Genomic DNA, 25,361 nt, shown 5'->3' on the forward strand with positions numbered 1-25,361 from the left:
CGGTAGGGACGTCAGCTGCCTTCTCTGAATGGCAATGCAGTGTTTTGCTTTCCCCGGCAAGATAAACGATCTTATTTGTTGATGTTTGGTGCTTGAGATGACATTTATGTGAAATAAAAGGGACCAAATTAATAATAAAAAAAATGATTAGCCAGACACAAATGAAAAATGTACATCTCTCCCCACCCCAGTTAAGTTGTTTGTATTTACATGCTATTCACAAATAATGGCAAAATGCCCAATAGTTGGATGGCGAGGTTTTTTTTTTTTTCTTTTACAATCATATGGCTTGATTCCATTTTCCAGATCTTGTCTGAGAGCTGCTATTTGAAATAAAAATGTTTGCATCCATTTCCTCATTAATCCTTCCGTTGTAATACAACCTGCTGCAGAGAAATGGCAAAACAGATGCAACAATGAAAATTAAAAGGGATGGACACTTATCTTGGGCTATAAAAGCTGCTAACCATGTAGGAACTAGAGAGGCTTTTGGACAGAAAATATGGCAAATGATAGAAACAATCATCGGACTAAGAGTTTGCTATTTGGAAAACTCTGGTGGGACATTTCTCTGCTCGTAACGGCTGGAGGATCACTCCTGAGTTTAGTGTGCACCAGAGAGAGTGTCTGTCTGCTTTGCCTTGAGGCCTGTCTTCAATATTTGGTGCATCTACCCATCTGGTTTCTCATTGGGCTGGAATTTTCTCGACACAAACAAGCATTTTGCAAAGAGCCTGTGGTCCTCATGTTTTGAGGGCTCTATATTTTGCTTGGAGATACTGCTTCCTGCCCTCCTGGGAATCAGAGGTTGAGTTCAAAGCTGTGTTGACCTTGATCTTTATTTTTTAACCAAATATATTGCATAGTGGGGAAGTGGAGTGTTTTTAGCATGTGTTGGGATCTCGATTCCACACTGCTCGAACAACTTGGTGAAAAGGAAAAAGAACTTTCAAATGTACCTTTGTTGCCGTATGTGATACCAACCTATATATCATTCTAGGTGTCCCCCCCTCCCCCACGTTAGTTGTCTGATGTTATTTCATGGCTATAGTCAACTGAATTCACTGGGATTCGGGGTCATAAGTAGATTCAGCCTTTTTGTATATCTCTATTTTGCATCACCTGTTTGCAGTCTAGGGGTAATAAAGAGACAGAGAAAGGCAGAAACATGGTCTTTACCCTTGTACAGCTTATAACCTCTTGGCAGAGACTGGATTGGCACAATTAAATGCACATAAAGACAAACAGCCAACCCAGAGCCATGCACAAGGGAGTTGATGAGTGGAATGTGAGGTGAGAGCGTGGCTGGGGCAGGAGGTTTATTTGGTGGAGCCACAAATGCAGTGTTGAGAACGGGAGACCACTACTACTTGCTGATGGGCTGATCAGACCCTAACAAGTGAACTAAACAACACAGGAGATGGGGGCTCAGGCATTTGGAATGTTTGTCCAAATGTGTCAGGCCTCCAGTGACTGGCCCCTGGCTTGAGTGACACAATGGAATACATTTTAGTCAGGATAAAGGTGCATTTTAGAAGAAGACTAGTGGTAAAGGAATTCTGCAGCTAGATCAAGTCTTGGCTCTACCACAAACTAGCCAAGCATCCTTGGCCTTAATCTTTCAGTGCCTCAGTTCTCAAATCTGTGAAATGGGTAGAGGAATAGTGCCTATTTTATAGTAGCAATATGAGGATTAAATGATAGTATATAGCACAGTGCCTAGCATCAAGTATGTGTCCAATAAAAGACAGTGTAAACAAAAAATTGTTCTTATCCTCTTTATATGTTTGCTTTGCTTTCCTTTCTAGTCTTGTCTAAAATGCGGGGCTAAAAGTGTATTAGTAGTTCTACTTAACATCATCAGTTGACAGAGAAAATTCTTATCTTTTCACTAGAAAAAAGGTCCACTCCAAATTATGTAGCTGAAGACAGGAGACTGGACAAATGACTTTTCATAGTCACTCTAAGAATTTGGTTCTCAAATCTTTTGAATTCTTCTGCCTCAAAAGCCTTAGCAGGGCTTGGCCACGGGAAAGTATGCCTTTTGGGAGTGGGATTGGCAGGCAGAGGTTAATTTGGTACAGTCCCCAGCACAGAAGTCCCACCAATGATGTAAGAGTTGGGAGTCTGGTTCTGTTGAACCATCGCATCTACATTTCTAAAGCGGTTTCATCAGAGAACTGCTCACAGTGGTGCTGAAACTCACCACTACTAGGCAGGCGGCATTGCACATGCGCAGCTGCTGAAGGGGAATGAGCAGGGAAGGCGGGAGAAATAGTAACACAGTACCTGAAGCCCAGTCTCAGGTCGTGTAGGCTGGCACACAGTGGCAGCAGAAGGACCAAACTGGCACAGTGCAAGCAGAGATGGATTGGTGGGTGGGAGGAGGAGATCAGGGCTGGGGAGATAGCCCTTGTCAAGCTAAAGCTTCGGGCAGCTCATAGGGGAAGGACCTGGGTGATGTCCTCGTTTATCACTAACTTGGACGTGAACATTAGCTGGTTCCACCTAAATTCTGGCCTCCCAAATATTGACGGGCGTTAACTAATGAACCCTTCAAGGGCAAAACCCATATCTTCTGCATCTTTGCATTTATTTCACTAACACTTGAAGTCCCTGGCCCAGTGTAGGTGCTTGCTGTCTCTTATTAGAAGACTGACCATGTGAATACTGCACACGTGTAGAGTGCAATGGAAAACTGCTTCCGCAAACATTTTCTTGCCAAGTTTGGGCGCGAGACTGATAGGTGTAGTTTTCACAGCTAGAGAAAAGATTCAGGAATTCTGACTTGGCTCTCATTTCTTTGGTCAGGTGACTCATTTCTGGAGCAAGTTCCTGTCCCTTAAGTGGGGATGTCAGCATATGAAAGAGCTGCCCAGATCTTTCTTTTCCTCTCTGGGGAGGGAAAGATATGTGAAATTCAATGACATCTGCTGATATTCAAGCATATTTTTATTTATTCATGACCATGATCAGGGCAGAACCTCTAATTTCAACCAATAATTAGACTTGACAATAGATGTGGAAATAAAACATTTTTGCTGAATTCACTTGTCATTCCTCCCTGCTATAGCTGGTGTAACCCAGATGTCAGCTGTCCCCTTATTTTTCTCTTTGAGCTCCCCCCTCCCTCAGTCCATTCATACAAATGCATTAGTGAGTCTTGTGGCATTTACTAAGGGTTTCATGGGGGAGACAGAGAGTGCCAACACTGCAGACTTCTTAGTCACCCACTAAATATCTCCTGAGGTCCAAGAACAGTTTTCTGAAGACATTTTCATTGCCATTCACCAAGAAGCTCTTTTTCTTTCTCTCCCCACACACCCAGAGCAGTAGGTTTCAACCCCGCACCCTCTTTCCCACCATTCCCAACCTCCAATTCCTCGCCTTTGCATTAGGCAGTTTTGTATTTCATTCTTGATTTAATGCTATTCTTCATGCTGCTGTTCACGGCTGATCTAAAGACCTTCTGAGCCAAAAGGCCCACCAGCCTTTGCAACTTGACTAGCGTTCCTTTTGGAAGGATTTGGATAATTGCCATCTTCTGCACTGATCACGCCCCAGTGTTCCTTTATGCTTTTTGCTGTTTGGTCCTGGGGATGAAAGTCAGGATTATGAGATGGCTGTATCTGCAGAAAGTCCTTGCTGGCCTTTCCCTGAACTTCCAGGAGAGCGACAGGGCAGGAGCCAGAAGGTCAGGAAATGGGCAATGATGGGAGATGAGGAAGGATGGATGGTTAAAGCAGACAACACTTTTAGAAGTTTGCTTGTGAAGGAGAAGAGAGAGATGGGGCTGGGATGAAGGGTCAGGAGAAGCTGTTTAATAAAAGAGAAAGACACCAATACATGTTCGAATGCTCATGGGAAGGAGAAAGTAGAGATGGAGATGTTGAGGACTGGCAGGAAGAGGGCATATTTGCAGACAGATGTCTCTGAGAAGGTGGGAGAGCACGAAGTCCAGAGCACTGGAGGAATTAGACTTAGCAGAGGACAGACGTGATGGGAGAAGGGTGGGGGAGGGTACCGGCTGGGACAGGTTGGTAGTGGGGCCGAGGGTAAAGCGGGGACAGATGAGGCAGGGTGGATGGTGCATATCTGAGTGCAGGGAGGGGAAATTCTGTAGGTTATTGTTTACTATTTACCATGTCACTCCCTGGAGCCCGTCTACAATCCTGGTCTGCAAGCTTCCTATGGACCAGTGTCTTCTCAGTGGGCTGCTGGATCCAGCTCATTCTGGTGCTGATTGTTAAATCTTTAGGAAGTTTGCAAGCCAGTCATTAAACCACTGATAGCTTGGAATCAGCTATGGCGAGAGAGTGCAGACATTACAGAAATCTGCAAGGGCTACAAATCAGGGTCTTTTCTTCTCCCCAGAAGGCTGACTATTGAACATTCAGCAGCACACCGTGCTTTGAACTCTTGCTCCCTACCTCGCTCATTCGGGTGCACTGTTTGTCCTTGTCCGCCCTGTTTGGCACACTGCACCCCCATCCCCCTGCCAACCTCCCAGAGTGCACAGAATGCCTTTGCTCTGCTGCGCCTTAGCTTTCTCCTCTGTCCTCGGGTCTTTGCAGCCTGGGAGGCCAGGTAGAAATGGGACAAGGGTGGAGCGGAATATGGTTTCTGAACAGCGTGGAGCACATCACTGGGGCCATGCCTGGGCTGGGATGTTCATGGTGCTCTTCTGCAAGAGATGTTCCTCAGCGGAGATGCGGCTGCTCTCTCCTCCCACTGGCAAGTCTGGCAAACTTTGGCTTTAATTATTTATTGCCAAGCCTGCATCCTGGTGGATGAGGGAGTTCCCCCTCCCTCCCAGCTTCATAAAACACATGCACAGAAGCAAGCAGTGCAGCTGCCTCCCTGGCTGGGGATGAGGGCACCATCAGTGCAGTGGCAGCTGGTAACTGCAGCGTGGCTGATAGGGGCTTCCACAGGTGGCTCACTCTTTCCCAGTTCTTTAGCAGAGCACTCTGCTTGTCTTCCCACCCTACCCCTCACCTTCCTCTGCCATGGCTTCTCCGGGCTTCTCTTGTCCTGGCTATCACTGGCCAATAGGAAATGTTGGGAAATCTGGAACTCAGGACTGGAAATGTCATTGGTCTGCTGTCCAGGGAGTATGATGAAGTGGAGAGAGCCCAGCTTTGGAGACTGACAAGCCTGCAGTTGAGTTTGGGCTCTGACAGGTCTCCCAGTGACCTTGGGCAGCTTCAGAGTTCTCCTCTGGGAAGGATTTAGTGTGATCATGTTTGTAAAGAGACTGGTGCAGGGGCTGATTTGGGACTGAGGAAGAGTAAATTATGGATTTAATATCCCCTTCCTCCAGGAAGCCTTCCTGGATTGCCACTCTCCTCCTCTGGTCACTAGTCACTGACACTTCTGATGATGTCCCATATCTATATGCTTCCATAACATGCTGATACTCAATATGAGGATGAATACATTTTATGTTGCAAGAAGCTGGGCTAGGGGCAATGTGGGTAGCAAAAGTTCAAAGCTGCTGTGTGCTGCTGAATGCTGAATAGCTAGTTTTCTTGGGAGAGGGAGATCCCCTGATTTGTAACCCTTGCTGATTTTTGTCACGTATACTGTCTCACCATGGCTGATTCTAAGCTACCAATGGTTTAACAACTGGCTTGCAAACTTCTTACAGATTTAACTATCAGCACCAGCATGAGCTGGATCCAGCAGACTGAGAAGACACTGGTCCATAAGGAGCCTGCAGGCCAGGACTCAGGGGGGCTCCGAGAACACACATGGTAGATAGCAGTGACAATAACCAACAGCAAAACATTTAAGAGTAGTTACGCAGCAGCACAAGGCAGTGCAAAGAAACTGTTGACACTTGAGGGTCTTCCATAAAAGGAAGGATCAGAGCCGAGTCAGGGCTGGCATTCCAGATAAGAAAGAATTTGATGGAGGGAAGGTAGATCTCGCAGAGTGGGCAAATGGCTTTGGCAAAAGCTCAAAGGAGGAATCCAGAGGGTCCAGCTCAGGGTGAGATGGGAGTAACCCAGAGAGAGACGTGAGGTGAGTTTGTGGCTTAGCCCTTGGGCTCTGCAGTTGGAGAAAGGCAGTCTTGAATCTTAGTTCCATCACTAACATGAAGTTTTATGATCCTAAAAAATAAATGGAGATAAAATGAAGATGCCATCTACCTTTTAGTGATGTTGTGAGGATTAAATGAGACAACACAGGTGAAATGCTGGCCCAGTGCCTGGCGTTAGTGAGGGCTCAGTGGATGGTAGCCATTATTTGTCCTGTTCATCTTCTTCATTACCCAGGGGCCTGAGAACGGAAATCTGCTTCTCCTTACCCAGTACAGGGCGTGGCACAGGCTGGGTGCCCACCTCGTGTCCTCTGACGGACGGCACGTCTCTGGGCCAAGGCTGGACAACAGGGCACTTGTGGATTGCTTTCCCTCCCAGCCCTTCCCGGCTCGGTGTCGTGGGGCAGCTTTGAGAAGCTTCAGGGTCTCTACCTTCTTCTGTGCGGTGGAGCCTGTACCTGGCGAGTTCCAGAAGCCTGCTGCTCCCCGGACGCCTTGTTATTCTCCCCTCTGGGCAGTAGCATCAGGGGACATGCTGGCGTAGGGGGACCCTTTGGCTTGTTCTGTACAAGTTTATCGAGCATCTGGGCCTGGCCCTGGGCTCGTCACTGGGAAGCAAGATGAATAAGACAGAGGCCTGCCCTCAAGGTCTCAGCTGATGGTGGGGATGGCGACACTCAGTTATGAGGCTTTATGTGCCATGATGAAGGCGTGTGTCCATGTCACACCACGGCCAATTTGGGCAAAGTCTCCACCACAGGCTGGACAACAGGCCTGTTCATGTGGTTTGCCAGGGTCTCCAGAAACCCTAGAGGCTGCCACAAAGCCCTTTCTAAACTCTCGAAGCACAAATCCTTTAAAGCAAATCAATGCAAAGTCTGTCTTCATCTTTTAGGGGAAGTGATACTAACAGTGTCCCACTCATCAGATAAAGATGCTGGTGCTGTGAAAGGGTGGAGAATTGCCTGGGTGGAGCAGGTTCCCCCTCCCCTGACCAACCTCCTTCCCCAGGCACCCCCCCCCCCACCGTCTCTGTGGAATATTCTGCTACCTGCGAGCACCTGGGCAAACCATCACTCTGATGATCCAACTCTGACATCAGTTAGCTTTTGACAGAAGACTAGACCCCTACTCTTTTTCCTTCTTTCTGTCTCTTTTCACACTTTTTGGTGCTACTCCCTTTCTTTCTTTTTTAAAAAAAAAATGATTCTCTCCTCAAACCTTCAGAGGGCTCACACACACGTATACCACTCAGTCCCCAGTGGATCTAGAGTTGAAGAAATTGCTCATTCTCCATTAAATTTTTTGGCACTTTGTTTCAGCCTGTGGAGCAAAGTATTGGTTCCAACTGACCAGCATTCCACTGTGAAGGATGGTCTGTCAGCACCAAAAGCAGGGCTGGGAAGGCAGGAAATCTGAGGTTTGAGGGGTGCTGAGGCCAGCTCAGGAGTCAGGAACAGACAGAGAGAGAGAGAGAGAGAGAGACCTGAGTTAGGGCAAGTCAGACTTCACCTAGGCCAGCAGATGATCTGAAATTCTGGAGGTCATGGCAGAGAGGTAGAGAAGAAACCAGGAAGGCATTTAAGAAACAAACGGTCTCAAGTGTCAAAGAACCAGAACTAGCCAGGGTGACGCCTGAGAGGCAAGTAGGAGCCAGGGGGGCAGCCAGGGGGGCAGCCAGGGGGAGGCGAGGACACGACGTGGAGCACATGCTTCGGGGACACATCCGTACCAGTCCAGCTGCTGTCCCACCAGGTGGTCCTCTGTGTTTCCTGCTGGAGGGAATCTGCTCAAGGCCACCGAGAAAGGAGGACACAGGCAGTGCTGGGACAGAGGGGACAGATGGGTGGGACACAACAGCAAAAACTGGCAGGGGTGCAGACGCTGTTCTCAGCTCTGACTTTTATTTCTGACTCACTTTTCTGGTCAGTGGGTAACTGGACTCTTTTTTGCCGTGACCAGCCACGCTTCAAACAGAAATGTGGCACCTCCTATCTCATGTTGGCCAGGTCATGTACCTTGACCTGCGTTTTCATTTGTGGGAAGGGGTTTGCTGAAACACTCAACTTCCTCCTCAGCTGGGTCATGGCCCAAGATGCATGTTGGTGACACTGGATTCAAAGGACTTTTTATTTATTTATTTATTTGACTGTTGGACTTTGACATTTGGCTAATTGTTCATGGTTTCTTTTTTCCTTGGCAACTCGGAACCAAATTGCCATCCTGTGAGGGCACCATTTTATTTGTAATTCACCCTTGGTTTCGTGCTATTTTTTTCCCTGTATGTTTTCTTCACCCTACTTGTTTTTCTCAATCTCTCGGCATGTATAAACCACCTCAGTTCGTTTAGAAATTAGCCTTAGAATTAATTAAGTGTGATCCCTGTGATATTTTTGCCTCTGCGTTGAATAAATATATACTGAAAGTCCATGGGATGGATTGCCAATCAATGCTTAACATCTCAGCAAACAACACTGGGCCCTTAAGGGCTATTATACTAAAGAAAAGACAAGTGCCTGCCCTCAAGGAGATTCTAGTCCCAAGTCATAGACAAAACAGATAGATCCAAGTCAACAGAACTATTTAGCTACAAAATTGTAGAGTTGTTATAAATAGAAGGGTCTCACTAGGTCCTTCATCCATTTAAGAATCATTAATTAGCACCTAAAATGCCTGAGGCACTGGGTTATTTCCTTGTGGTAAAGCTCTTGGTCCACATAGAGTGTCCGCATCGTAGTCATGGTGAGGGTAAGGGCTGGACGGCTTTCTGGAAGAGGTAACTCAGTAAGACTGTGCCAGCAGGAATGAGTAGAGCTGAATAGATCCTCGGTGTCTTCCTGGAAGACATGAGCCTTAGCAGTTGTGCTTTGAGTGAGTCCAGCATTTTCTTACTCACTTAACCATAGGTGGCTTTTTGTTTTGGTTAAGGAGGTGAATGTTTCCTCCAAAGCCTGCTTTAACTCCCAGAGTTCTCTGCTTGTTGGCAGTATGGCTTTCCCAAGCTGCCCTGATAGCCTTGCCCTGTCTCTGCCACCTCTTCTTAAACCACGTCCAGACCTTGAGCCAGACAGCACGAGGGCTGGTGGGTGCATGAGGCAGCCAGCCCCCACCTACCCACTGCCATGGAAGCCCCGCGATGAATGGCACGTAGATGCCCAGCACTGTTGGGAAGAGGGGACCCAGGGCGGGCCAAGATGGCAGATGGCTTAGAGTGGCATGCTGTTTTCAGGCCCCTCTACCTTTGTTGATGGTGCCATTTGAAGCTGCTGGTTACTGTTTTTAGCTTGGCTGTCTGTGGGCTTGAGGAGAGAGCTTTGGTAGTCACTCAGGAATGCAGGGTATTTTTAGCTAGGAGATTCTGCTTCAGGCATGTGCGTTGTGTTCTTCCAGTGACAGGCAGGGCAGGGGTGGGCGAGGATCTGAAAATGTGGGGGATCAGCTGCATCTAGTCATCTAGAAAAGAGGTGGGGAGGTGATGGATAACCGGGACCCTCTGTTGGGTCTCCCAAGGGATTTAAAAAAAAATCTTGTCTCCTTATTCTTCCTCTGAAGCTGCTGCCCAGGTGAAACGAAGGTAGACTCCAAGAAGGAAGGGAGAGTGGAAGACAAACTGCCCTGTGGTCGAAGAACTGCCTAAAGGAACTGCGGAGCCAGGAACCACATTTATTAGATTGTCCCGTAAGAGAACAGGTGGTTGCGAAATTAAAATTTGCGGAAACCCTTCTCATATGTTTGAAATCAAGTTGTAGTTATTTATTTTTGACTAATTCACAAGAAAGAATGAATGAGCAAACGTTTGTCCGTCTATTTATTCATTCACATTGTGGCCACGCACGATCTTTAGTCTGGGAGATGCACGGAATCATCCAGCTTAATCCATTCCCCTCTTTCTCTGCCCTGCCTGACACCCGCCTCTCTGCCCCTTTCAGAGACGAGGAAACTGAAGCCCAGAGAGGTGCAGTGACTTGTCCAGGGTCACACTAATTCGCAGCAGCTTTGGGACTGGAACCCAAAGGTCCTGACACCAAATGCCTTCTTCTGTATTGTTTCTATATTGTCTATGTTTATTATATCATTGGAAACATCTATGTTGCCTACTTTTTGTTCTTATTTTAATGAACAAATGAAAAGGAGAGCTTCAAAGACTGCCTGAGATAGGGGTGGGCAGGGGCCATGCTCAGAGTCTTGAAACTCAGAATTTTTCTAGCTTCCTTCTTGGCTACCTTCTTTTGGTTTCCTTTTGCTTGATGTAGCTCCGATTTTTTCTTTTTCTTTTTTTTCAAGAGAAGAAAGGATTTATTACTTGCAGCAAGTATAGAGAACACTGGGGATTCTTTCCCAAGGCAGCGTCTCCCTGAACGTAGCTCCCATTTCTTGAGCACCTGCTGTAAAGAAGTCACTATGCCGGGTCCGTTCACATGGAGAAGTTTGCAAACTCAACAGCCTTTGAGGAAAGCACCAGACCCAGCTTTTCAAATCTGAAGACAGTGATACAGAGGAGTGAAGTTGTTTGCTTAAGATCAAATATCAGCAAGTGACAAAGCCAGAATGCAAAGCCGGGTCTGTCTGCCGCAAAGACCAGTACTCTTTCCCCTGACCCCCGGCTGTTTGCGCAAAACCTTAGGAGCTGTGTTGTTCGGTGTCTTGGGCACGGCGGTGGGCACTCTGATCAGTGGAAGATGCTGTGTACACTTGCAATGTGGGTTTTCACAGATGTGGAGGAGATGAGGTATTCCATTCCCTCACACTCTTTAGTCACTAATGAATACAATGTCTCCTTTTGCCTCCGGAAGGCTCTTCAGATTAAGCTCAGCCGGTCAGACCACCTCTTTCCTTGGACCCTCAGGTTGGCTTTAGAGCTACTGCTTGCACCCCTAGATTCTTACCTTTTTCCAGAACTCTGTCTGTGTATGTTTTGTCTCCTGAGTGGATTTCCACAAATATGGTTTAGTATGATTGAGTGTTTACTGAATGTCTCCCAAGGAGCTGGGAGCTGGATCACAGAGGTGGCTCTGTACTTTGGATCTCATGACAGGACGGGGCTCTGAGCCACTCATTTATTCTTTTAACAAATGCAGTGCCAGGCAGCCTCAAGGTGTGGAGTCCAGGAGGGGAGGAAGGCAAATACACAGGGCGACCTGAAGTCCCAGACACCTCCAACCCGGTGGGTCACGGGAGCCCACACTGACAGTGACTGCTCCGTGGGACCCAGCCCCACCTACAATCTGCCCGTGTCCCCAAGTCTCCAGGAGATAGCTCACTGCCTCCCCTCAGCCTCTTCAGATGAAGCAGGCTCTTCATTAGGCTGTGTCCCCAACTCTTGACTTATCATTGCACAAAGACTTCAGCTTCCCACTAGGAATACTGAGGATACTGAAGGTCCCAACAGGACGTGAGGAATCCTGAGAACTGAGGATTTAATTTTTCCCAGGGTGTGAGTTTCCCAAGTTGGACAGGAGGAGGAACGTTATAAGCTCCTTGGGTTAAGAGACCCAACTTCTTGTTCATCTTTGTATCTCCGGCTCCGACTGTGATATGTGACAAGCACGAATGATGTTGAATGTGCAGGTGGATGTGCGAGAATGGATTTATTAAGTGGCTTCTTCCCTGTAAACTCAAAGGGGATCTGTCATGGTCTGAAGAGCTGACAATCGGCGTGTTAGAGAAGACCGGACTGGGCCTGGGATCACATTCTATCACATACAAAGTGACTTAATGTAGTAACCACCCTGCTCATGGAGGGAGGGAGCAGCCTTGCTCTTCATCCCAAGAGAAAGCCGACCCGGAGGAGGGGAGCCCCTCTGTTCTCTCCTAACTGGATTTTATTTTGGATTCCCTCAAAGCAGAGCCTGAGACAGGGATTTGGGGGTCTGTGGCTTACGAAGGGAGGACCTTCAGGGGAAAGGGAGCGAGGGAAGCGAGGTAACACTGAGAAGGTGCAAAACAAGGGTGGGTCCCCAGCTGGAGTCTGGCCCCAGCCGGATACTCCGGGAGCCTGGAGCCTCACCTGCAGCACAGAGTTGGCCCACTTTGATGCAGAGGTGCTGCCTCTGTACCCCTGTGTCCATCAGGGATGGGCTGGGAGCTGACAGGGGAGAGGGCTGTCCTCTGGGGTGGCAGGGATTGCTGTTCTGCTGAAAGCGGTTCTTTGAAGAAGACGGGGCAACTGTGAGCCGATATTCACAGCAGCTGGGGGTGGGCGGGGTGGGAGCACCAGTCCGGTACAGGGCATCTGGGCCGGGCCCAGCGGTGTGGACTGCACCCTCCTGGGCCTTCTTCAGTGAGCCCATAACTACTGTTATTTTCATTTCATTAGTCACCGCGTACCTTTATCCTCTCCCTCCCTCCTTCTCACCGTCCCTCTCTGTTTTTATTTTTTCATAAATATTGGGTGAGCTCCTGCTGTGTAAGGTTTAATGGGATATTGTTGAGAAATACAAGTCACGGTCCCTCTTGGAGAGTCTCACTGTCCCATTGGGAAGACGTGACCTACCGGAGTCAGCAGTGTGTGCAGCAGCATTTAATTGAATATGACTTTGTGTGGCTGAGAGAAATGTAAGTACCCTAGGAGTTTAGAGAAAGCAGCCATCAGCAGGGACCAGGACTGTCACAGAGGACTTAGAGGTAAAACCACAAGCCCAAAGCCACTTGTGAACCGGTTGGTGCCAGAAATGGTGCCGAGGGTCTCTAGTTCCCCGTCCCTGGGCTCTTCCTTCTCAAGCGATACTGATGGAAAACAACTGCTGTGTTCAGTTCACATCCCTATTTAATTCAGTTCCTTTTAGGCCACACAAAGTTTCTGTCTCAACAAAAGCCTTGGTCGGGGCGGCTCTGCCGATACCCTCTTGTTCTGCCTTAAAACAATGGGGTGGGGACAGATTGTGGCAGAGTGAGGTGGCGGCTGCGGCCGCCCTGCCCGCCAGGCACAAATGAGGCCTTTCAAGTCCGGGGATGTAACTCAATCCCTCTTTCAGTTCTATTTGTGGGATGAAACCAGGTGGAAAAGTGAGGAGGGGAGGAGATTGTGGCAGTTTTGACCTATTCAGGGTGTGTGTGGAAAAAGGATTCTTTCTTCACCTGGGAAATAAATGTGCACTTATAAAAATATCCAAGTGTAGTTGCTGTATAATATTATATGTTACAAGTGTACAATGTAGTGATTCACAATTTTTAAGGTTATACTCCATTTATAGCTATTATAAAATATGGGCTATATTCCCCATGTGGTACAATACATCCTTGTGGCTTATTTTATACCTGATAGTTTGTACCTCTTAATTGCCAACCCCTATACCCTCCCCCCTTCCTTCTCCCCACTGGTAACCACTAGTTTGTTCTCTGTTATCTGTGAGGCTTCCATTTTTGTTATAGTCACTAGTTTGTTGTTGTATTTTTTAGATTCCACATATAAGTTATGCCGTACAATATTGAATAAATGCACGCTTTCGATCCTGCTTGTGTTGGTTCTGTCCACCTCTCCCTTTAGGGCCACTCGTGTGGTCACTAGACCTCAGGCAAGGTTGATAAGAGTTGAAATGTGGAGACAAAATCCTTTTGCAAGCAACAGGATCTTTTCTCCAGGTTGTCTGGCTCAGTCCCACTGAATCTGTAATCAGCATCTCCAAGTCACAAAATGTCGGATTGGAGCTGCTGTCATTGGAAAGAAGGGAAACTGGCACTTGGTTCTTGTCCATGGCAGGGATCCTGAAAGGTTTCCTGTTTAATGTTTTATTTGCATTAAAAAAAAAAAAAAAAAGCCAGCGTCTCCAAACTGGAGAAGATTCAGTGTGTGGGTGCCGTTCATAGGCTGAGGGTGGTGTGGTGGGAGCTTCCGTACCATCTGAAATCAACTCCTCAAAGGCAGCCATTTTCAACACGATCCTTGTGTTTGCTTGGCAAAATCCAGGATTGGAAAAACAAAAGGTTTTCCTGCCAGATTCCATTAATTTCAGCAGCAGCAGTAGCAGCAGCAATCTGGTTCTGTCGGATGAATGTCTGACAAGAATGGCCAGGAGTGAGGTTTGGGAGTCTTGCGGGGTTTCTGTCAAAGTCTAGATTCTCTCTGCCCATCTTTTCTCTTCCATAAGAACGTGTGGCCACAATGACAGAACGATAGGCTGATGAGCTGGCAACATCCCATGAGTGAGTGGGAGGACAGGGGTTTCTCAGAGGGAGCAAAGATGTGGAAGGAATGGACAGCGTGGGCTCGTGGTGGAAGTGTCCCTCTGGCCCAGCCACAGGAGATGTCAAGGGTCACTTGTCACCTGCTGGGGCTGGAGAGTGTCCAAAGGGACCTGGTGTGGGAGCAAGGGATAAGTCCCGAGGTGTCTGCTCTCTGGGGACACAACACACTGCCTGGAAAACAGGAGCTGCTGGTTACAAAGGGTGACACGGACGGAGGGGCTGGTGACCTGGGGCGAGCAGGAATGGGGCTGGGGAATTTCCACTGGGTCCATGGTGAGGTCGGCTTGTGTGTGACCCGCTTGGAAATTTTTAGGTGTCCTGCAAGCAGACTGGAGATGCCCTCCTCGGGGGAGGGTCCTAAAAGCTGGTCCTGCAGTTTGATGATGATACTAAACATGGGCTATTGGCTCAGTTATTTCTCAGCTGTAATTTTTTTTCCTGTCCTTTTCGTAGATTTTTATGATCTGGGGGGGGAAAAAACTTTATGGAACTGGGAGGATCCACGAGCATGTGACCAACAGAGCGAGCTTACTGGATGGTCATCAGCCTCCCCCAGGAGGTCAGAGGGAAGGTGCGTGGTGGCTCACACTCAGGTGTAAACAGCTCCTTACCGCCCCATTGGATTAGATTGCTTTCCTGAATTACCAAGCTAATCACAGCTCTTCTATGAGGCCTGCAAGAGTCCTAGGGGTTATTTAAAAACAAACAGCCAGCATGGGCAATTCACCCACCCTCCACCCCCCCAAATATCTCACAGCTTTCTGACAAAGCACTAACTCATGACAGTGATGACTGAGCACGAGGATGATGCAGCTTTGCTATGGTCCCTGGCCCTGGGCGGGGTGTGGTCCTCCTCTGTCCTGCTTAGTCCTCTGTCCTTCCTGGGCAGACGAGGTTATCTTTATTTTACTAACGAGAAAGCACACCTGAAGACCTTGTCCTGCCCAGGGTCAGGTAGAGCTGGGACCAGGTTTGTTTACCTGAAAGGCCTGGCTGGACCCCCCAAGAGGGGGCGGGAGTCCTGGGGCTGAGGCTTCTCTGCTCAGCTCGCTGAGGGAGAAAGAAGAGGAGGTCCAGCCCCTGGGGGGGGCCTCCTTGCTAGGCAGGGACACAGGACTAATTCTGGCCATTGGACTGTAGCAGGAGGGATGGATGTCAAGTCTAAGCCAAAGTACAGAAGGGGTGTGGGTCTTCCCTTGCTGCAGCCTGCCCAGGAGCCAGTCTAGAAGCATTGCTGAGATGCTGATGTCCCAGGTGGAGGTGAGACCCCCGGATCATCAATAGAATCAGAAGGAGCAAGAACTAATGTAGTGAACACTGACATTTCAGGATTTGTTTCCATCATCCAGTAGCCTAACTTTCTGGAAGAAAACTCACCACTGGGTTTTCATCCACCTTTTTATTTTATTTTCAAGAAGGTGGAAAGAGTGTTAAGAGGAGAAGATGGAAAGGAACACATCTGTGGCATTGGCATGCACATTCTCTTTGTCTGACATTGTGACATCCCTCTCTAGTGACTTGTTATGCTTCTTGTCACCAGTGAGAGCGTGGGATTTACGGTTCCTTGCATCCTCCAAGTGCATAGTAGATGCTTGGTAAACGGTGGTTGAATTGAGATGAGTGAAACTTGGCTCACTAGAATGTAAGCTCTGTGAGGTAGGGAATTTGCCAGTTTTGTTCATGGCTGTATACCTTAGGGTAGTCGCTGGCACATAGTAGGTGCTTAATGAAAAGTTATTGACTGAATCCTGCAGCTTCAGATGTGTAGGCTCTGTCAGTTACCTGAGCCTTTCCCTTACTGCTGGAAGCACTGGGAGACACAAGTCACCTACTCTGTCAGTATAATGTAAGGGCCTACCTGGCTCTTTAAAACTTGAGAATCTTTCTTAAATCCAGTCACAAGGATGCTGCTGGGTGAAAATGGCTAGCGGGAAGCTAAAGATTAAAATCACACTTTATAATCCTTATGCCAAGAAAGATGGGTGTCTCTGTGTAGACCTAACACCCCTTTGTTGCTGATGGGCAAGGTGGGTGACATTCCTGTATCTCTATGGATGTTTCCACTGATTGCTTCGTCTCCGTCCATGGAGAAATGGTCAGTTTTACATGTCAACAAGGCTGGGCTATGGTATTCAGTTATTTAATCAAATCCTAATCTAGGTGTTGCTATAAAAGTATTTTGTAGATGTGGTTATCATCTATGATCTACTGACTTTAACTAAAGGGAATTACTCTTGAAAATGTGGGTGGGCCTCATCCAATCAGTTGAAGACCTTATGAGCCAAAATTGAGGGCTCCCAGAGAAGAAGGAGTTCTGCCTCAAGACGGCAGCATCAACTACTGTCTGAGTTTCCAGCCTGCTGGCCTGCCCTGCACATTTCAGACTTGCCTGTCCTGTGGATTTTGGACTTGCCAGCTTCCATAACTGCATGAGCAAATTTCTTGAAGTAAATCTCTTTACACACACACACACGCACACATATTTCACTGGTTCTGCATAAAAGACACATGGGTCTTTTATGTAGGGCCTATTAAATCATAAATTCATAATCCCATAGGAAAAGATTATGTTATTACTGCTCCATAATTCCATTGATTGAGCAACGCAGTGTGATAAGTTCTGTAATAAAGGGGCGTGCTAACTGTGCTGTACGCGTTAGAGCCAGAGGAGGGAAGAGCCTGGCTTTTTACCTCAAGGGACTTAACATTACAGTGGAGAAAGATTGCATCCCATTTTCTCCTATTCTTTGTCATGTCCTCTTGGAGCCTTTATACTTTTACTGGGAGGGTCTCTCTCCTCTCAAGAGGTGAGGCATTTGTCCTCCCTGGGACAGAAACCTCCTGGAGCTGGTTGAGGAGGTGGAAGGTTGAGGGAGTGAGGATGTTAGGGCACTTTTGAATGGATTGTTTCAACATCTGCCTTCTGCTTTCTGTTCAAGTCAATTCTGCACATTTATCACTGCCTCACTGGGGGACCTCTTGTCCCCTAGAAGTTCACACAGCGGACCGAAATGCAAAGGACGTTCGGAGATGTCACGCCAGAGCATGAACCAAGCGTTAAGGGATGTGAGGAAGGGAGAGAGTTCTGATGGGGAGGTCAGGCAAGACTTCTCAGAGGCACCATTTTAACTTGAGTTTGGATAAGAATTCAACTTTTCCTGAGGGGCAAAGATGGGGATGGAGACTGTTCTCAAGAGAGGTAACAGCTCCAGGAAAGGCAAAGGGGCAGGAAAAAAAAAAATAAGGTACGTTCAGACAGCTTGGAAAGTATGTTTAATCTTCAACGTAGTGGATGTCTGGGTTGAAAGAAAAGAAGGAACACCAAATAAGATGTGGACTTTAATAGGAAAATAATTGAATTTCAAGTTCAGACTTGGGATCATATACAGAGCAGAATAATGAAACTTTAGGAAAGGATGTTATTTTCTGTCTCCGTTCAATTTATTACATTGTTCCAACCTGGTGAGTGGGCTCTGTAGGGTAGGGGTAGGACGGTGGGTCTAAGAAACAGAAGATGCAGCCACAGGCTTAAGGAGGTTATAGTCATACTGGGGTGATTGATAGATGGAGCAGTTAACATTCATTTGAGAAGCTTTCATTCAGTGTCTGCCACGCTTCAGAAACTTGAAGCACGTAAAATTAACTTTAGGTGTGGTGCTGCCCTCAAGACGCTCACAATTTCAGTGGAAAAAAAACAAAAAAAGAAACTATTTTTTAGACCTCAGTTAAGCGCTATGACAGAAAAATCATAGTGGTGATTTGGGTGTCCAGAGGGTTGACTGAGGAGGGTAGGAAAGAAAGGCTCTTTGGAGGAGTGTGTTTTTAAGAGGCAGAGACTTGAGCATGTTTAGGATGCAAGGTGATGGAAAGGAGGAAGTAGAGAGGGAGAGACTAAAGACAGAAGAGGGAGGGTGAGCAGGTGGAATCCAGAGCTGGACGGAGGAGCCGCCTTGGACAGGAGGAGGGTTGCTTCAGAAGGAAAGAGGAGAGGACAGGTGAAGGTGCAGACAGGTTTGTGGTGAGGGGGAAGCTGAGGGAGCACCCGCCCTAGGTTCTCAGCATTTTTGGAAGGCGGCAAGGCTGAGATGGAGTGAAGAACAAGGTGGCAGAGGAGGATTCTGAGGTGAGAGACCTTAACCAGAAGGATGGATCAGAGAAGAGGGGAAGGGCTCGGCGGCAGGGCTGAGGCTGGAGACTCCATTTTCATGGAGGTTGCAGACCCATGATTGTGTGATTTCCACCGTTGTCCTCAGCAGCTTGGCTGCAGGAACGAGGGATTTTGATGAATCTGGAATTTAGGATTCCAGGTCAGGAAAGCACACCTCGAACCTAATGGCGAGGAAGCTACTGAAGGGACAGATCATGAGGTGTTGGTTAGAAAGGGAAGAATGTGAAGCCAAATAAGAGGTAATAGATGGAGAGAAATTTACTTTGTCATGAACACAGAGTGTCTGTGAGATGAAAAGAAAAAGTAAATTGAGGAAAAGAAAGATAAGCAATTGTATTCAGAACAAGTGATCGGCTTTTAAGACTGAAGATATTGAAAAGGTAGGGTGCGGATTTGAAGGGGTCAGAGTTGATGGAACAGAATGGGCCAGGGAATATGAGGATGCAGTGGGGGAAGGGCGGTTCTTCCATGAAGGCTCCCTGGACGATGGCAGAAGCAGGATGGAGAGCGAGACAGCCGGGTAAGTAAGGGGAGCGACAGTATGGTCGGCGCACAGGACCTCCCTTCCTCTCTCCCTCCTGAGCGCTGTCATCCACTGACCCCTTTTCCTGCCCCGCCCCCTCATTTACCCGCTATTCAACTCTCCAGCCCCATTTTTATGGAAAACATTTATGTATGATGGTAAGGCCAGATTTCAGAGGGCCCGCAGAGAGGTGGAGGGAAGTGAAATGACAAGGAAGGCCAAGGCCTGGCCGAGAGGGAGAAGCTGGGATGTGAAAGTGTTTCTAGCTGCTGCAGGCCCCTGAGAAGCTGACACCCCTTGTCTCTTGTGGTACAGTGGGCCTTTTGAGCTTTTCCTTTAAACGGCAGAGAAAAACGTTAAAAATGTTGCTTTGGGCCTTCGTAGAGCTCAGCCTTGCCTAGGCGGAGGGATGGCTGTGGCTGGAAGCAAGATGGAAGACACTGGGGCTCTCAGTGCTCTCTGACCTTGGCCAAGGTCATGCCTGAGTCAAGAGGGAGGTTGAAATTGGCTTGTGTCCTGATGGGAGAGGTGGGCACACCTGGGCATCCAGGCTGGTAGAGGTGAGCCCCAGGTGATTGAGCGGGTCAACTGACAGCACAGCCAAATTTCAAGGTGACATTTAATCAATTGCTGAAGCTCGTGGCCCAGTTAGAAAGCACTCTGGGCTATCAGGCTGAAGTCATCAAAGAGGAGCTTCTGCAGGAGTTGGACCATTTAAGACTTCCTACAGCTTGGGAGTGGAGGTGGACGTGGGCTGAGCTCTGCAAGGGGCAGTGCTTCAGAGAGGTCAATGCTGGGTCCTATGAAAGGGCCACTGGATCCCCTATTTGGTTTCTGGCCGTTACCCCCATGGGCGTGGGGTGAGAGCATGTGGCTGGCATCTTCCAGGGACAGCAAGAGGCTGGGTGAGTTGGCTACCTGGCAGACTGGCACAGGCAACCGACTCACACTGGCCTCCTTGCAGGTTTTGTGGGTGTTCACAATTCTTACTGCTCCATCCCAATCCTCCCACTTGTTTTTACAGCACATACAGTATGGCTGCGACAATCAACCGCCCCTGGAAGCCTCTGTAGGCAGAATGATGGGTCTGGGCTACTCCCCATGATTTTGTTTGCATCATCGGTTCCTGCTGAGACTAGTTAAGTCCCCTTTGTTTGGGCCTGGCAGACCGCAATGGGGCATCCTATCTAGCGGGAAGTCCTCATTAGTTCTGCCTTCAGAAACTCGTTCTATTCTAAGCCATCCATCCTTGCATCTGCAGAACAAATGGCAGATGGGCTGGGACTGGGGTGGGAGTAAGGGAGAGAGAAGGCTTCACAGCTATGGTGAGAAAGGTGACAAAGAGAGAGGGCTACAGCTCAGTGGTAAAGAGTGTGCTTAGTATGCATGAGGTCCTGGGTTCAATCCCCAGTACCTCCATTTAAAAAAAAAGAGAGGGCAGAAGACACTGTCATGCCATTTCTTTGATGAGGACACAGAGTATGCTAAGGTTTAGCCAAAGGAAGCAGAGGAATGACCGGTAGCTCCTGGCCCTCTTACCTCCATTTTCCTCTGTCCCAAATGACCCCTTCCCTCTCTGCAGTGGTATCTAAACATCTCAGTATGTTTTCTGTTTCAGGGCAATTCCCACATTGTGTAGAGGCCCCTGCTTCCGCCTTTAGAAGCTGAAGTGGAGCAGGTGTGCCCTGTCCTGCCCCCTGGTGTCTGGGCACATGCAGGTGATGTAGTCCTGGACAACTGGGTGCTTCCATCCAGTAGTGGAAGTAATGAGGGTCCAGCAAGGGCAATGTATGTTCAGTGACAGGAGTGGTATCTGGGGCCAGAGGCCAGACTGTGCCTGCAGGTGTGTTGGCTGTCTCTACACTGCTTGGCCTCCTTGTCTCCTGTTGGCTGCTTCTCTTGTATTTCCATCACCTCTATGAGCTCTCAGTTATCCTCCCAACAGGTCTCTTTTCCACTGAAGGTGGAGTTGCTTTCCGTTGGCAACTGAGAATCCTGACTGAGGAGCATGCCCCTGGAACCCATGGTTCCTTCCCCCTTTTCTTAAATTCAGAAGCCCATGGTATACATTGCTCTTTGAGTTGAGTTTGTAAATCTTGTCTTCCTGTGTTATAAGCTTCTTGAGGAAAGGGATCATGTTAAATTTTTCTTTCCCAAGAGCCCTATGTTATTTTGTTTGCTCTGTAACATTTATTGAATAATGAACAAATGAACGATCACGTGGCTGAGTATGTGTATTAGCTACCTATTGAAGCACAATAAACACCCAGAACTTAGTGGCTTAAAACAGCAATAAGTATTTATTATCTCACACAGTTTCTAGGAGGTAGGAATTCAGATTGGCCTGGGGGGTGGTTTCCTCATATAGTTTCAGTTAAGATGTTGGCTGGGGCTTTTGAATCCTGGAGTAGACCTGGACAGTCTAATACCAAGACATTTCATGCAGGTGGCTGGCAAGTCAGGGCTGGCCTTAGGCAGGAGCCCTCAGTTTCTGTCTGTGAGGACTTCTTCACTGGGCTACTGGAGTATTTTTATAACATAGCAACTGGCTTCTCCCAAAGCAAATGAACCAAGACAGAGCAAAGCAATGCCTTTTGTGACTTAGCTTCAGAAGTGACACTCCTTCATTTCCGCAATAACCTATTGGTTCCACAGTCAGCTCTATTCAGTGTGGGAGGGGGCTATCCAAGAGTGCCATCTTGGGGGCTGTCTGTTGCCACATGGCTCACAAAGACGCCAGGACTGGATTTCAGGGTCAGGGGCTCTCTCAGCCAGATACTTTGGAGGTTACAGGGGAAGCTAAAACTGATGTTGGCCAAACTGGCTCTGAAGATGAAAGCAGGGGTCTCTCCTCTGAGGTTGCTCGTTCTTCCCTGGGGGTCTTCACTTTCAGTTTCCTGATGTGCCCCTCTTGGCATCCATGATCTGATCCTCAGAGGCCTGGGGGTGGTGTGGGGAGGGGGGTATGGGATGTGAGGGTGGAGGAGGTGACGTGGGCAGAGTTGGGAGGCTTCTGTTACAGGGAACTGACCCACGGCTTCTCATTCCCACTAAGTTTCTTCGTCATTTATTTTTCTTGCGGTTGCACTAAATTCTCTTGCTGTTTGGCTCTAGAAAGATGGAGTGGGTTGAATAGTGTCCCTCCCCAAATTTGTGTCTACTTGGAACCTCAGAATGCTATCTTATTTGGAAATACGATCTTTGCAGATGTAATTAATGTAAGGATTGAGATGAGAACATACTGGATTAGAGCGGGTCCTAATTCCAGTGAAAGTGACCTTGTAACAGAAAAGGACAGAGACACAGAGAGGGAGTGATGTGATGATGGAGGCAGGTGCCAAAGTGACCTTCCAGGGTCAGACCCCTCCCCCTTATCCTCTGCTGTAGCTCCTCTCTGAAGTGCCTAGATAATAGTGTCTCATGCATATTTCCTGAGTTTTTCAGATGCTAAAAACTACCACCAAAGGGAAGAAATTAACTACTTGATGATCAAGAGCGTGTGGCCCCCAGACCTCCTGGCGCCTAGGAATCCGTAGTGTTGACCGCCCTGTTACCTCCACATCAACCAATCAGAGAACTGTGCACGGGCTGACCCCACACCCTGCGATGCCCCTCCCTCACCTGGCCTTTAAATATGCCTTGCTGAAACCCTTTGAGGAGTTTGGGGTTTTCTTGGTCATGAGCCACCCTGTCCTCCGTTCTCGGCCCTGCAGTAACCCTTTTCTCTGCTCCAAACTTAGACATTTGGGCTTGTTTGGCCTCACGGTGGGTCAGGCACACGAACTTGCCTCCGGTAACAAAGGAACGCTGAGGCTTGCCTGCCAGGGGAGAGTAGTGGCTGTCCTGCCTCCAGAACCTCCAGACAGAAGCAATCCTGCTGTCCTGACACCTTTCGGACTTGCGGCCTCTTGCACAGTAAGAGAACACATTTCTGTTCTTTTAAGCCATCCAAGTTGGTGGTGATTTGTTACAGCGGCCCTAGGAAAGTAATCCAGAAGGAGAGAGAAAATACAGTCTTTGAAAGACCTTCTAAGCCTGACCTGGTTCAGAATGAGTAACTGGGGGTTGGAGTTGGGTTTAGGCAGGTGCTCCCGGGCGGCGGGGTCTTTCTTCACAACCAGGAAAACCTCAGGGTGGCTTGTTCACCTCTGACCTTCCACAGCCTCCCCACATCTGATGGTGCTCTTCCCGGTAAGGTCCCCGGGACAGTTGACACTTTGCGGTGGGATGGGGGTGGAGCCAGAGGGCTCACAGCTGGAAAGGCGGAGTGGCAAAAATGGGACCTGTCGCGGCCAATGGTCCATTGATTGAGTTAATCAACAATTTGTTCATTGACTGACTAATTAACTGAATGATTAATTCAAGGTGAATCAGAAGCAAAGCTGTGTGATTTTTTTCTCCCCTTTTCTCTAGTTTATTTCTACACTCCACCTAGGAATCAAATGCTCCTCTTAAATACGATTTAACGGATTTTGCCTCAACAGAGTATTTGAATTTTAAAAGTGAGATCTGGAAAACTCAGTACTCACTCACTAGTGCTGGTGATGCAATCAAGGAAGGCTTCCTCCGCCCTACTGCTCATCCCACGGCAGTCTGCCTAAATCCGCGGTGACAAGCTAGGGGGTGGGCTTCTCTGTGCCATCTGAGGTGGGACAGGACTGGGGTGGGGACAGGAGAAACTGAGAGAACCCTCTCTGCCCTTGGGCAACTCTCTCCCACTTCTGCGGAATAAAGCTGGGGGTGGGGTAGATCAGCCCAGGGCTTCCTCCTTGAGTGGAATTGACCTTCGGAGGGGCAGTGCTGTCCCCAACCCATTCCTCTGGGGCTCTTTAATGCCAATCTGAACAGTCTGGAAATGGAATCCCTGGGACCCCTCCCATCACCATTATTATAATAAACTCCAGAATTGTAGCCACGGAGCCTCAGGCTTCAGGAATACAGCCTCTAATTACCTCGCTTCTAAATGCTTATGGTAATGGACGATGAGGCCTCATGCATCAGACCAGTTAAATTGCTGTGCATCTCAGGCACAATTTATTCAGCAGACGGCTCGCTCAGACTTGGCAAATGGAGAGAACGTGAACTATTCGGGAACTGTTAACTTTTAGAACAACCTGGAAAGTGCCAGGGAAGCCTCTGGAAGGGAGAAGTCAAGTCAGTGAAGTCTTGGACCATGAGTTGTCATTCATGTCCACCTCCCTTTACTGCCCACCCTGGTCCCATGTCACAAGGACTTGAGCCTGAAGGTGGCAGGGATAAGCAGGCACTCTGCTGGATGTGGGCAGGGGTTAAGGAGGGCTGGAGACTGATCACGCTGGGTCTCTGTCCTCTAGGAGTTTATTTATGTCTGGCGGGGGGCAGACACCCACACATCTGTTTCATGGGCCACGCTGGGACACGGATCCATTCTATAGAGTTACAAATTGAGGATCTGGGGCTTACTGGAGACTGAGTCATCTTGCCATGGAGCTTGGGGAGATTATGGAAGGTTTATTATGGAAAATACAGGAAGGTGATATCCTAGACATTGAAGAACGCACAGGGTTTAGACTGGCTGAAGGGAAAACTTAGTGAGTGACCAAGATGTCTATGTAGGCAGGGAAGGAGGCCTTGAGCAATATGGTGGGTTGTTAGGTGAGTGGGCAGGTGGCAGAGAGGGAGAAAATGAGAGAATGCACTGTTTCCAGGAAGCTGCGGCCAGGCTGTGAAGCCAGATTCATTTCCTTTCCCAAGGGAATATGGGTGCAGGCCTCAGCAGTAACAACCCGGCCGCCACACCCAACCCCTCAGTTGGGACTGAACAAAGGCTGGTCAAGCCGGGCCCAGCGTGTAGGACAAGGAGCCTGCGTTAGCTCTGTGTTAACTCAGTAGAGCGCAAACCAGCTGGATGGCTTCAGAGCTCCCAGCCCTCCCCCTCCATGCCCCCCACCCCTCCATGTCCTTGAAGAGAGACTCGGGTCTGCGCGTGGTCATTCCTACCCCTGGTGTGATCCTCTCCTCTCCTCCCCATTCTTCTCCCCTATGTTATGATCTGAAAGGGTCAGCCTCAGCTCCAGAGAACTTGACCTTGGGGTGAAGAGCCAGCGGCAGGGAGGTTTGCAGGCGGACTGCAGCTGGCCATGTGCTGGTCTCGGGCAAAGCACTCCCTGGGGCCTGTTCTGTCTGCACAAACGGATATGCGATATGGCACTTCCCACCACCCCGGGATGGGCTGCTGTTCAACTCAGAGGCACCACAGGGCTCTGGCCAGCCTCCCTGTGACCGTCTTTTCCTCCTTCATGCTGCCTTTCATTCATTCGCTTGTCCCTGACGGCTTCCAGATCTCCTTATACATTTGCTATGAATCTTTATTTCCAGATTAGCCACCATGCACACAAAATGGAGTGTCTCTGATTTGAGGAGCAAAAACAGTGATTACTAGATTGGTTCTCGCTCACAGA

The sequence above is a fragment of the Camelus ferus genome, chromosome 23, assembly GCF_009834535.1.
Source record: "Camelus ferus isolate YT-003-E chromosome 23, BCGSAC_Cfer_1.0, whole genome shotgun sequence".
Taxonomy (NCBI): Eukaryota; Metazoa; Chordata; class Mammalia; order Artiodactyla; family Camelidae; genus Camelus; species Camelus ferus.